Consider the following 13,587-nt stretch of genomic DNA (forward strand, 5'->3'; position numbering starts at 1 on the left):
CCTTTTTAAATATATTCACTACACCAGTGCGTTATGTCACACTGAGAAATAAAACACGTTTACCAAAATATTTCACACAATGCCAGTACCAAGAACTGAGAGGTAAGTGAAAGCAACACTTCCACTCCACTGCTCTGACAGTAATAGAGTGATAATTTTAAAGCAAAATGGCTCTTTCTTAGTCTTGTCATCTTTTATGTTCTTCTATCCAACCAGGGAGAGTTTGATGCCTGAAATGGAAAGAGTGCCATTTCGCAGCTCAAATATCCTTTACCCTGATGACAATTGAGACGCATTGAATGAAGCTGAATAAATCTGAAGAGTGTGAGAGAACCCAATGTTAATAAAAAGTGGAAATTGAAAAACACTAAGCTTGGGTTTTAAAAGCCTGCGGACAGTCAGAAGAAAAACAAGGATTCAGCCAATAAGGAGTTAAAGCCTGACCCAAAAAAGATCGACTTTAGAGATAATAATAAAATGATTCTGATATTTGATGTGATGCGAATAACAGAACAAAATAAATAAAACAAAATGAAAACAAAATAAGTGTCGAGCTTTCTAATGACCTTTCCAAAGTCATATCTGACATAAAGTAAACCATCTGAATACAGCAAATGTTATAATCAGCTTTAATGAAAGAGGAAAAGATACTAAATATGGGGGCAAATTTGCTGTGTTCACCCCACACGCAGTGCTTTGCAAGGTGGCAGAAAATACGTATCTGAAAGCCACAGACGCAATTATCCAATAGATTTGCCAGTACTTAAATTGACTTGGGAAATTCAGAGTATAGCTTTAGGCTGTGAATTTAATGAGGTAAGATATTTCTATCCTTCAGGAAATGTTTCAAAGCCTTTTTGCCCTTGTGGTTCAACAAGGGAGAGAAAAAGTTCTAAAGGTTTCAGATACTATGTTGCAGTTAAAAATGGCAGAAATTTCCTGCAATTCAGAGAGCTGAACAGCTAATTGCAGCAGAAAATGCAGAGCATGAGACCTAACCAGGGTGGGGAGAGATGATTCATGGCAGTTGCAGGTCTTAACCTGGATAGCTTCTGCCCAGCTGTTGGTCACTGCTGAATTAATGGCACCCAGCTCTGCAAGAACCGGTGTAGAAGAGAGGATCCACAAACACATCCTCCAGTTTTCATATTCCACTTCTCCCTCACCACACTCTCTTCTGAATTACATACTGCAGAGGGCTCCTTGCATTTCTTTCCTTCTGTGAAACATCACTCAACACAACATTTGTCCTTGTTTTCATAGACCCAAGAACTGCAACTTGGCCAGCCATTGCTCCAGTTCACATCCACAGCCACCAATACTGCATGGGAGTTGGTGCATTCTCCCCATGACTGTGTAGATGTCATCCAGGTACTCCAGCTTCCTCCCACAGTCCAAAGTCATACCAGCTGGTAAGGTCATTGGCCATTGTAAATTGTCCCATGATTAAGCTAGGGTTAAATCAGGAGATGCTGTTGCAGCACAGCTCGAAGGGCTGAGACGGCCTATTTCACATTGTGTCTCAATCAATCGATCAATAGAAATGTGATGGATAGAGCCAGGAGAATCAGACTATGAGTGCTCAACAGTCACAATGAGAGGAGAGACTAGACTAATGCAGGGGATAGGAAAATGGAGGCAACTTGTTGCGGGGCAAGTCACACACTCCAGAGAACTTTACCTCCACCTTCAGAAGAAAACAGCTATAATGTAAACCGCCATGCATAATATTTAGGAAAGCCTATAAGAAAGCTCCCTTTCATTTTTTAAAAACAATGAGTGCGTTGTTATATCAATTAGTAGCATTTAGGCAAATGGCTTTTTGCAGAGCATTTTCAACAGGTGATCAGTTGTATTTCAATGCCGATATTGATCACAGTACACCCGATACTGTTCCACTGTCTGGTGAGTGAGATCTGATTTCTTTCTTGGGTGCTGTCCACATGGAGTTTGCACATTCTCTCTGTGAGCACGTGGTTTTATTGTGGATGCTCGAGTTTGCTCCCACATCACAAAGACACACTGATTGACTACTGGCTGCTTTAAATTGCCCTCAATATAGATGAGTGGAGTAGAATCAGGAGGTAATTAGTAATTGGTTTATTATCGAAAAGCTTTTGTTTGCGTGCTATCCAGATATTGTTCCTTACATAGATACATTTAAATCGCACAGAGGAAAGAAACAAAATTTCAAATAAGGTATAGTGTCACAGTTAGATGGAAATGCAGCGCAGGTAGATAATTACTGGACAATAAATATTTCAAAAATGTTGGTCCTTCAGGAAATTTTTTTGTTGATGATAGACAGCTTGAAGATAAACACAAATATAAATTCAGACTACTTGTATCATGTAGGAATTTAGAGAAACAGGAAATTAACTTTTATTGAATATAATGTGTTTAATTGCATAATAGTGCTGATGCTTTGCAATAAATCAACAAACTAGAAATGTTTTGTTGATGATTTTCATTTGTGCTTGGTGTTCATAAGACGTAGGAGTAGAACTAGGTAATTTTCCACAGTGAAAACAGATGCAAAGTACCGATTAAGTTCATCTGCCATTTCTTTGTCCCCCATTACTACCTCACCAACATCATTTTCTAGTGGTCCAATATCAAATCTCACCTCCTTTTACTCTTTATATAACTGAAAAATCTTTTAGTATCCTGCTTTATATTATTGGCTAGTTTGCCCTCATATTTCATCTTTTCCCTTCTTATCGCATTTTTATGTTGCCTTTTGTTGGATTTTAAAAGCTTCCCAATCGTCCAACTTCCCACTCACTTTTGCTACCTTATATGCCCTTTCCTTGGCTTTTATACAGTCCTTAACTTCCCTTGTCAGCTACGATAGCCTACCCCTGCTATTTGAGAACTTTTTCTACTGTAGGACATATCTATCCTGTGCCTTGTGAACTATTCCCAGAAACTTCAAACTTCATTCCCACCAGTATCCTCCTCCAATCCACTTGGGTAGGCTCTGCTATCATGCATCTATAATTCCTTTTACTCCCATTGTGATACTGATACATGTGACTTATGCTCAAATTGCTATATGAATTCAAACATATTATGATCACTACCTCCTAAGGGTTCCTTTACATTAAGCTCCCTCATAATGTCTGGGTTATTACACAACATTCAATCTAAGATAGCCTTTCCCCAAGTAGGCTCAAGCACAAGCTGCTCTAAAAGGCCATCTCATAGGCATTCAACAAATTCCCTCCCTTGCCAACCCAATTTTCCCAATTCCCTTGCACGTTGAAGTCCCCCATTACAATTGTGTCATTACCCTTATTACATGCCTTTTTCAGCTCCCTTTGTAATCTTAACCCCATATCTTGGCTACTATTTGGAGGCCTATATATGATTTCCATAATAGTTTTCGACCCTTGCAGTTTCTTAAGTCCATCCACAAAGATTCCATATTTTCTAACCCTATGTCATCTCTTTCTGAAGATGTAATTCCATCACTTACCTACAGAGTCACACCACCACCTATGCCTTCCTGCCTGTCCTTTCGATACAAAGTATATCCTTTGATGTTGAGCTCCCAACTATAGCCTTCTTTCAGCCACGACTCAGAGATGCCCACAACATCATACTGACCAATCTCTAATTATACCAGGAGTTCATCCAGCGCATTTAAATACAGGACATTCAGTCCTACATTCTTCACCCTTTTGTATTTTGCCTCTGTGGTGCAATATAAATCTTTACTCTGTCTGTATTTGTATCCAGTTATTGGCTTGTCCTTCCTTACATTCACATAACATTCATCAACTACTTGTAAACCTGCAGGGTCATCCTCAGCTCTAGTATACTGGTTCCCATCCCCCTGCCATATTAGTTTAAACCACTCCCAACAACTCCAGTAAACCTGCCCGCAAGAATATTGGTCCCCCTCGGGTTCAAGTGCAACCCTCCCTTTCGTACATGCCCCACCTGCCCCAGAAGAGGCCCCAATTATCCAGAAATCTGAATCCCTGATCCCTGCTCCAACTTTTCAGCCACACAGTTATCTGCCACCTCATTTTATTTCTATCCTCACTGTCATGTGGCACAGACAGCGATCCCAAGATTACTACTCTTAAGGTCCAGCTTCTCTGCTTCCTTCCTAACTCCCTATATTCTGTTTTCAGAACCTCCTGTACCTATGTTGCTGGTACCAATATATACCACGACCTCTGGCTGCTCACCCTCCCTTTTCAGGATATTATGGACATGTTCAGAAACATTGCAGACCCTGGCACTTGGGGGGCAAACTACCATCTGTGTTTCTTTATCACATCCACAGAATTGCCTATCTGTCCCCCTGACTACAGAGTGCCCTGTTACTGCTGCCATCCTCTTCAGTTCCCTACCCTTCTGAGCCACACTCTGGACTCAGTGCCAGAGGCACGGCCTCTGTTGCTTCCCCCAGGTAGATTCCCCCCCCCTCCCCACCAACAGTACTCAAAATGGAGTTCTTATTGTTGAAAGGGACGGCCACAGGTCTGCTCTCCACTATCTGATGTTCTCCCTTCCCTCTCCTGACAGTCACCCATTTATCTGTCTCCTGTAGTCTTGGGGTGACTACCTCACTGTGGCTCCTGTCTGTCACTGCTTCACTTTCCCAAACAAGCCGAAGGTCATCGAGCTGCAGCTCCAGTTCCTTCCCAACACGGTCTCATAGGAGTTGCATCTTGAAGCACCTGGTCTATTGAGGAGGCTAGTAGTCTCCCGGAAATCCCACATCTGACACCCAGAACAGAACAATGGCCCTGTAGCCATATTCTCTATTTTCTTGAGAGTTAAATAAGAAAGAAAAAATAAGAAATAAGGAGTGAACTTACCTACTAACATTGCCTGTGCCTGTTCTCACTGAAGCCTGTTGAGCCAAAGCCTTACCACTCTGACTCAGACCACTCCCATGATGACCACTCCACTGGACAGTACCCTTCTTTTATGGAGACTGGGTTTTTAAAGCTCTTCGCCGGACTTGCGCAAGAATGCCTCTCTTTCATCTGCACAGTACACCAAGCAATGACTCCTGCTGAAAAAAACATTCTTGCTTTTTAAAGCTCTTTGCCCGACTTGCCCAGGAACACTTCTCTTGTGTCTGTGTAGTACTTCAAGTAATGACTCTGAAGCTTCTCGCTTAAGTGTCCAACAATAATTAGCTGTCATTGATGGATTCCAGTTTCCCTAGTACCATTTCTCCATGACCTCAATGTCATGATGAAACCTTCCACCATGCTCGTTCCTGACAGTGCCAAGATTAACAGGGAAGGATTCTAAATGGGAATGCACAAAATGACTCTTTAGTGACATGTTGCACTTCATGGTTTTGTATACTTGAAGCATGTTGTCAACCAACTGCATGTAGTTTGGAGCTCTGTAGTTGCCAAGAAATTTTTCAATAACATCCTTGAATACCTTCCATGCGATTTTCTCCGGTCCCACTAGACGTTCTTCGAATTGCCTATCATTGATGACCTGTTTCATATGCAGACCACCAAAAATGCCTTCCTTAATCTTGGCATCAGTTAATCTGGGAAATGTCTATATCAGATATTGAAATCCTTCATGGAAATGTCTTGCTATGCAGCATCCCACCCTTCCTATGCATGTCCAGGTAGGCCTGGAGAAAATAAAAAACTTTTCAACTTACATTGTGGGCTACATTTTAATTGATTTGAATTATGAATTGAAATAACAAATATAGATGATTTCAAAAGATGGTGCATGATAGGGAAAATTCATGGAGATTTTAATGATCAGCAACCCAAAATCCATAAGATACACCAAAAAAGTATTTAGGAAACAAAATCTTTGCTGTCTAGCATAATATGCAAGGGTCAAATGAGAGATCAAGAATTCATCTTTAATGTATGTAAGGCCCATTCAAAAGTCTTATAACAGTGGGATAGAATTTGTCGAATCTGGTGATACGCTTTCTCAAGTTTGAAGGATATATATAGAAGAGAATTTGGTTGCAGAGAAGTAAATGGGTGAATGGGACTGCTTGCTTCCAGAGACAGCTTGGATTTGATTGGCTGAATGACCTCTTTCAATGTTGAGAGAGAGTATGAAATAACTCTAGAAATCATGCAACATCTGCGGCTGGCTTTACAATTTCTATTGCACCACAAGTAGATGTCACTCAGTGTTTGCCAGCTCCAGTGACAGCTCTGTTTGCTATGCACGAGCACAGCAATCATCACTCTATGCAGAGGCTTTCAGAAATCCATTTATCCTTTGAAAAGATACGGATAGCTGGAATGGTGTAGATATTGTTGCAAGGAAGTGGCAGTGAGTTTATGGAGCGTGAAGCTGCTTTCTTTAAATTCACCTTTCGCTTCTGCCATTTCACCAGAGCACTCAGGCTGTGTCATGTAGAACCACAACTCTCAAGGTCATCTTTCAGGGCCTCCCGCAGTATTCTCCAATTAGAATCTGCATCGTCCCGCATACTTTGTGCAACCACTCTCAATATTTCTCATCTCATAACTCCCCAAAGCCAGTCCAGCATCTGCAAGGCCCAGGTCAGGAGTGACAGAATACTCTCCACTTGCTTTGATGAGTGTAGCATCAACAACTCTCAAGAAGCTTGACATCATATAGATCAGAGCAAACTGCTTGATAATCACTGTATCCACAACCATTCACACTCTTCACCAGAGTTCAAGGTACATTTACTATCAAAGTATGTAGACTATATATAACCCTGAGATCCATCTCCTTACGGGCAGCCACATAACAGAGGATCTATCAATAGAACCCATTAAAAAAAGACCATCAAACACCCAATGTGTAGAATGGAAAGAAACAGTGCAAACAATAAAAAGAAGCAAATAAAACTTTTTATTGCCATAAAGAAATGATCTGTATCCACAACATGTGAAGCAAAGATTTCCTCCATAGCTCAGTGAAGAGTGACAATAATAAACCAATTTGCAATTCGCTATTTTCTGATACAGACAGAGAATACTGAACTGTTGAATCTGAAAACCTACAGCTTTGATATTTAAAGAGTAGCAAGACAATAGGTTAAGAGTTAGGGTGGAATTAAACTGAATAGTGCTTTTTGTTCAGCATGGACAAGGTGAGCTGAGCAACCTTTGATGTGCCATAAACTTCCATGATTTATATAAGATATTAAAATAGGTTCCAAAAATGCAAAGAAGTTGATTACTTGATTGCCATATGAAATGTAGCAATTTCATCGATCAGTGACATCATGGCTAAATGTGTGATTCCATCAAATATAAATCTCTCTTAGTCTGTACTGTAAAGTAATTGTTCTCTTTGAATAAGAAACTTAGCTTACTTCCCACACCAGAGGGTGGCAACCCCCCCCCCACCCACCCCCCCCCCACAGCTGTTCCACCTGAGCTCTGGAAGGAGATGCGCAAGACTTAATTGTTGTAGTCCTATGAAAGTATGAAAATCATTGGTGATGCAGTTCATACCCCACTCCAGGGCTGCCACAAAGAGCAGATTTCAATGATGAAGTGCAAATTTCTTATTCATTATTCCCTCTAAAAGATTCTTGTAAGAAAATTGGTCTCTGAACGTGATGGACAGATACAGTGACTTGAAAAAGTATTCAGGCCCCACAACTATTTTCACATTTTACTGTCTCATCTTCTAAATTTGAAATATACTGAAGCAAGATTTTTGAGCTAATTTACAAAACGTGAATCATGTTAAATCAAAAGAAAAATTCCAAAACCAATATTAAAGATCAAAATTATGAGGCTGATTAAGTATTCATCCCCTTTGAAATTACTTTGCAATTTACTTCAGGTGCAATACTGTACGTATTGCCTTACTAACTCACCCAATTCATTGACGTAGAATAAATACCCCCTCCCTCTGTAAGGTCCAACTGTGTGGTAGATTTTCAACAGACCAAACCAAAATGAAGACAAAAGAGCATTAAAGGCAAGTCAGGGAAATGATAATAGAGAAGCACAAATCTGGGGATGGGTACAAGACCATCTCAAAGGCACGGAACATCAGAATCAGGTTTATTATTATCGGCATATGTCTTGAAATTTGTTAACTTTATGGCAGTAATACGATGAAATACGTGATAAATAAATATAGAAAAAAAACTGAATTACAGTTGGTATATATAGTTCTATTAAATAGTTAAATTAAAAAACGTAGTGGAAAAAAAAACAAAAATGGAAAAGGTACACACACAAAATGCTGAAGGAACTCAGCAGGCCAGGCAGCATCTATGGAAAAAAGTACAACCAACGTTTCGGGCCGAGACCCTTCATACGGTCCTCCCAAAGGGTCTTAACCCAAAATGTCAACTGTACATTTTTCCATAAATGCTGCCTGGCCTGCTGAGTTCCTCCAGAATTTTGTGTGTGTTGCTTGGATTTCCAGCACCTGGTTTGTTTTCGAAATCAAAAAGTATTGAGGTAGTGTTCATAGGTTCAATGTCCATTTAGAAATCTGATGGCAGAGGGGGAAAAGCTGTTCCTGAATTGCTGAATTGCTTCAGTCTTCCTTGGAGTTCAGTTTGGAGCATCATGAAACTGCAGCCACACTGTCTAGATCAGGCCATCCCTCTAAACTTAGTCACCGGAGGAGAATGGCACTAGTAAGAGAGGCTACAGTGATGCCAACGGTCACTCTGAGTGAGCTGCAGAAGTTAGAGCCTGCAACTGGAGATGAAGTTCATGGCTGCGCAGTCTCTGAGGCCTTGGACTAGAAGGGTATTTATGTAAGAATGGAAAGGAAGAAGCCCTGGCTAAAAAAAGAAAGCATATCATTGTACATAAAGACTTTGCAAAGCATTATTCAGAGATACTGTAAAGGTGTGGAAGAGGGTCTTGTGGTCAGATGAGACTAAAGTGGAACTTTTTGGCCTCAACACTAAGTGGTACATGCAGCATAAATCTAATACTAATCATCAGTCAGGTAACACCATCCCTACTGTAGAGTATGCTGGAGGTAGCATCAGCCTATGGGGATGCTTTTCAGCAGCAGGGTCTGAAAATCTGGTCAGGATTGCTGGGCAGATGAATGCTGCTAAATACAGAGAGTTCCTGGATAAAAATCTGCTAGCCTCTCCAGAAAGATTAAATTGGGGAGGAAATTCATCTTTCAGCATGACGGTGACCCAAAGCACACTGCCAGAGCAACCATGGAGTGGCTTCAAATGAAGAAAATTGAAGATCTTGAGTGGCACAGTCAGAGTCCTGATCCTAACCCAATCGAACATCTCTGGCAAGTCCTCGAGATTGTTGTCCACTGGCGCTCCCCAACTAACCTGTCACAGCTCCTCCTCTTCTCTCACTTCCCTCTGGTAATTCTGCCTACCTTGCTATACTGCTGGAGGGATATTTATTAATACATCCTAATGGGAGCAGCAGGTTTGGTCAGAAGCTTTGGAGCCAGGAAAGATTTCTTCAGCATTTCTCCCACCTCGTTATGCTTGTGCAATTTAACGCAGCTATTGAAAAATGTAAACACATGAACCATAGTGAGAATTAGATGAAATTAGCCACCAACTAACCTAAAAATAATCAATCACCCCACTGGAAAGTGCTAATGTTTTGTTCTTCCTACTATTTGAAGCCTGCGGTGATGTGTAAGGTTGTGATAAGGAGTTAGCAAGAGCTTGGAGCAGACACAACTGAAAATAAATCAGAGCTGTTTAGTAATTTCCTCATTCTCCAAACTTCTTGTAGGCTTTATCTGTACATTTACTGATACTGTAATTGTAACAATGTAATTGTAATATATGAATCATTTGTGCCATTTTCAATATCAAGGAGACTCAAAACGTCTACAAAGCTGAACCACCAATCCAACATTCACACACTGAAATTATCAGTCCTAATCAGGATAAAACAAAAACAAATATTAAAGTAAAAGGTCAAAGGAAAACCACTCAAATCCTGATCAATCAAACAATATTAAATGGAGTACCTTTACATTGACTTCTCCTTTTCATTCTTTTGATTTGTAATGATAATTTCAATTACGATGCAGTACTAACTTCACCAAGTCTTTTGTTTCACTATTTAGAATCCTTATATAAATGTAAATGGAGCTATTTATTTTTAAAGGGCATCGTTATAATAATGTGTTATTTTTTAATGTCAGCTAGCAATCAAAGGCTACTGATCAGAATGGGAAGTAACATGAAATTGTGCTTCCTCGGAGGAAGCACAATTATATGATAATCCGGACATTGGATTTCCTGGAATTGCAGCATTTAAGGCTAAATTCATATGAGATGTATAAAATAATTCTGATTGCATCAAAATCTCAATAACAAGTTGGAGCATTGATGTAATAACATATTTTGGCCAAGCAAAGTGTATTCTATGTGATTCTATATATCAAACATATAGGTAAACATCCTGCCATCTTCTCATTTTATTGCGTTGAACTTACTGTAAAACTCTAATCATGTTATTAATTTGGATGATTATGAAAATATTGTTTTTCATTTTATTGGTTTCCAACAAAATGTTTTTTCTCAGAATCAGAATCATAATCAGGTTCAATATCACTGACATATGTCATGAAATTCATTTTTTTCTATATTTTATGCAAATTTAATCTCATTTCTCTCCTGTAATTTTAGCTAGTTAATTTTGTCTTTGCAACATTTAAAAGCTGAATAAGATGCTCACAAGACTACTTCAAAAATTTATTCCTACTCCCATGGTTTGGGAAAACATAACTAAACTAAATTTTACAAGTATTAATAAAACATAGAAGTAAGTTGCAGGAATCAAAACAATTATTTTCTTCTGAAAATACTTCTTAATACAATTTATTATGTTGGTAATTTATAAAAATACTTTAAAATTGGCAAGTAATATTAAAATGTTCAAACTGTGTATCATAATGAAAGTAAAACAACTTTCTGATTAAGTGCTAACCTAACTGCTTTATAATCATTAAGGATTACAAATAATATTTTATTTCACTACATTTTGCTTTGCTACTAACAAAATGATTCTGTAGATGAACGTAAATTGTCCAGAAAATGTTTTTATGTCTTTTTGCACCATGATATAATTATATTTTATATTGCAAGAGTGAGGAGAAGGTGTTGGACTGGAAATTAGCTTAATTCAACAGTATGAATGGATATTTTGTTTGGATTAATTGGCTGGAAAAAATAGCAGATCAAACTTCAGAGTAACATAAGGCAATCTTTAAATATGAAATGGAGGTGGTGCAGCTTGAATACATTCAAACTGAGAGTAAAAGATATATGAGAAGAAGCATGTCACAAAATCAGAATAGCAATTAGATTTAAAAGGCAATAGTTAATAATTGGATGAAATAAAGTACAAAATACAACTATCATAAAACAAAAAAATGGAAGAGAAGGTAAAAATACCATTAAGAGAAATGGGTGGAAACAAGCAAACATTTATGCCAACAGAAGTCACAACTGCAGTAACTTAGTAATGAGATAATAAGCAAAATGATACAGAAAGAATGCTGAAGATCTTTAAAGATGATGGAGCATATCATAGAACTGAGATTGAAGAAATTCAAATTGTGTATTTTTGTTAATTTCTAGAGATGGATAACTTGTTATTTTAGAAGACTGTGAAGAGTACTCAGTGGAGATGAATATTCAAAATTTCATGCCATACAAAAGATCAACGAGACTAAATTATAAAAAGTCACTATCTAAATGTTTTGAATAATTGAATGATAAAAATGGTTAGGGACTACAGGAGCACTGAATACAATTTTTCCAAATTTCAAAATTTGCAAATGTTGCACCTATGCTTAAGCATAGAAATCAAGGTCAGTCAAAACAAACAATTTTCACATGCTTGTTGATCATTTTCTAAGCCAGTAATTTAATTTCTGTGAAGACTATCACATGGTTTATCATCTCTTCATTTTATGAGGACTGGTAAGAATAGTTCAAAATCCAGCTCTGTAATGTCATAATGTGGTTAAGCTAGTAAGTACTTAAAAGATAGAGGCTGACCAGGAATAATCAATGTAAAATGGCAAAGAAAAGTCATTAACAACTATTTTAATTTTGAGGAAATTATAATATATATATATGTGAAAAGGGAATATGGATTTTCATAAGATATCAGAAAATATGTTCCCTGAAAAAACATGATATGATGCACCAAGGAAAATGTAGCTGCATATAGCTGTAGAAATCAGAGCTAAATCAGAAGTTAATGGTCATGCCAAATCCAACTCCAATATCTTGTCCTAGAGACCCTTGAGGTATACAAAACAGAAACAAGCCTTTCAACCCACCCATGTCCATGCTGACTATCAAGTGCCATCCACACTAATCCCATTTACCAGCACTTGGTCCATTGCATGTTCTGCTTGCCCAGAATATCTACGTTTGTATGTCCACCACCTTCCCAGGAAGCGTGTTCTTGATTGAATTCTCCCTCAGGCTGTTCGGTTTCACAGGATTTGAACTGTACTCAGAAATCTATGGCGAGTTCAATTGTTTCTCAATTATATAAATTGATCAGGGCAAAAGCTACACCATTATAAATTAAAGATCATTCAATACAATCTAGAATAATGATATGGATGTGTGGACAACAATGGTAGAAGTGATTAAGTAGGAGCAGGAAATGAGTAAATAATCCCTCAAATATTCTCCAGCATTCAGTGAAGTCAAGTCTAATCTTTGACTACAAATCTATTTCACTGCCTGAATTCCATAACTCATTGTAGTGCAGAAAACTATAATGTGTATCCCTAGCTTTAATGACTGTGTATCTTCACCTCTCCGGGATAGAGAATTGCAAATGTTTAAGCTCCTCCATCTCTCAATCTTCAATGATCAGCTCTTTAAGTAAGAACTATGTTATTTGCCTCTAGCTTCTTCAATCAGGAGAAATATCTATACATCATCTGGACATCAAAGCAGCATTAGAGATCAGAAAGGAAAAACCTCCATGGGTTGAATCTTACCTAAAACAAAGGAAGCTGGTTAATCATCCCAGACACAGAGCATCTCTGCAGGATTTCCACAGAACAGTGCCTTAGTCCCAACCATTTCAGCCACAGTATCTCTCTGCAGGAGTCCACAGGGTAATGTCCTAGTTCCAACCATCTCAGCTGCTTCATTAGTGACCTTCTATTAATTGTAAGGTTTGCTGATGATTACACAACATTCAGTGCCATTGCCACTTCTCAGATAATGAAGCAGTCCTCAGGCAAATGCAATAAGTCCCAAACAATATTCAGACCTGGGCTGATAGGTAGCAAGAAATAATGACACCATAAAAATGCCAGTCAATGACAATATCCAACAAGAGAAAATTGAACTATCATCCTTGCTGACATTCAGTGGTATTACCATCACTGAATCATTCTCTATTAATATCCTATGGTTTTACTATAGACCAGAAATCCTGAGTGTCATATATCCATTGTTGGTCAGAAGCTAGGAATCCTGCAGCAAGTAACTCATCCCGAACTCCCCAAAACCTGTTCACCATCAAAAAGGCTCAAATCAGGAATGTGATGGAGTATGCTCTGCTTAACTGGTTGAGTGCAGCTTCATAACTCTCAAGAAGCTTAGAATCATATGGGACATAGCGGCCTGTTTGGTAG

The sequence above is a fragment of the Mobula hypostoma genome, chromosome 1 (assembly GCF_963921235.1).
Source record: "Mobula hypostoma chromosome 1, sMobHyp1.1, whole genome shotgun sequence".
In the NCBI taxonomy this organism is placed as follows: Eukaryota; Metazoa; Chordata; class Chondrichthyes; order Myliobatiformes; family Myliobatidae; genus Mobula; species Mobula hypostoma.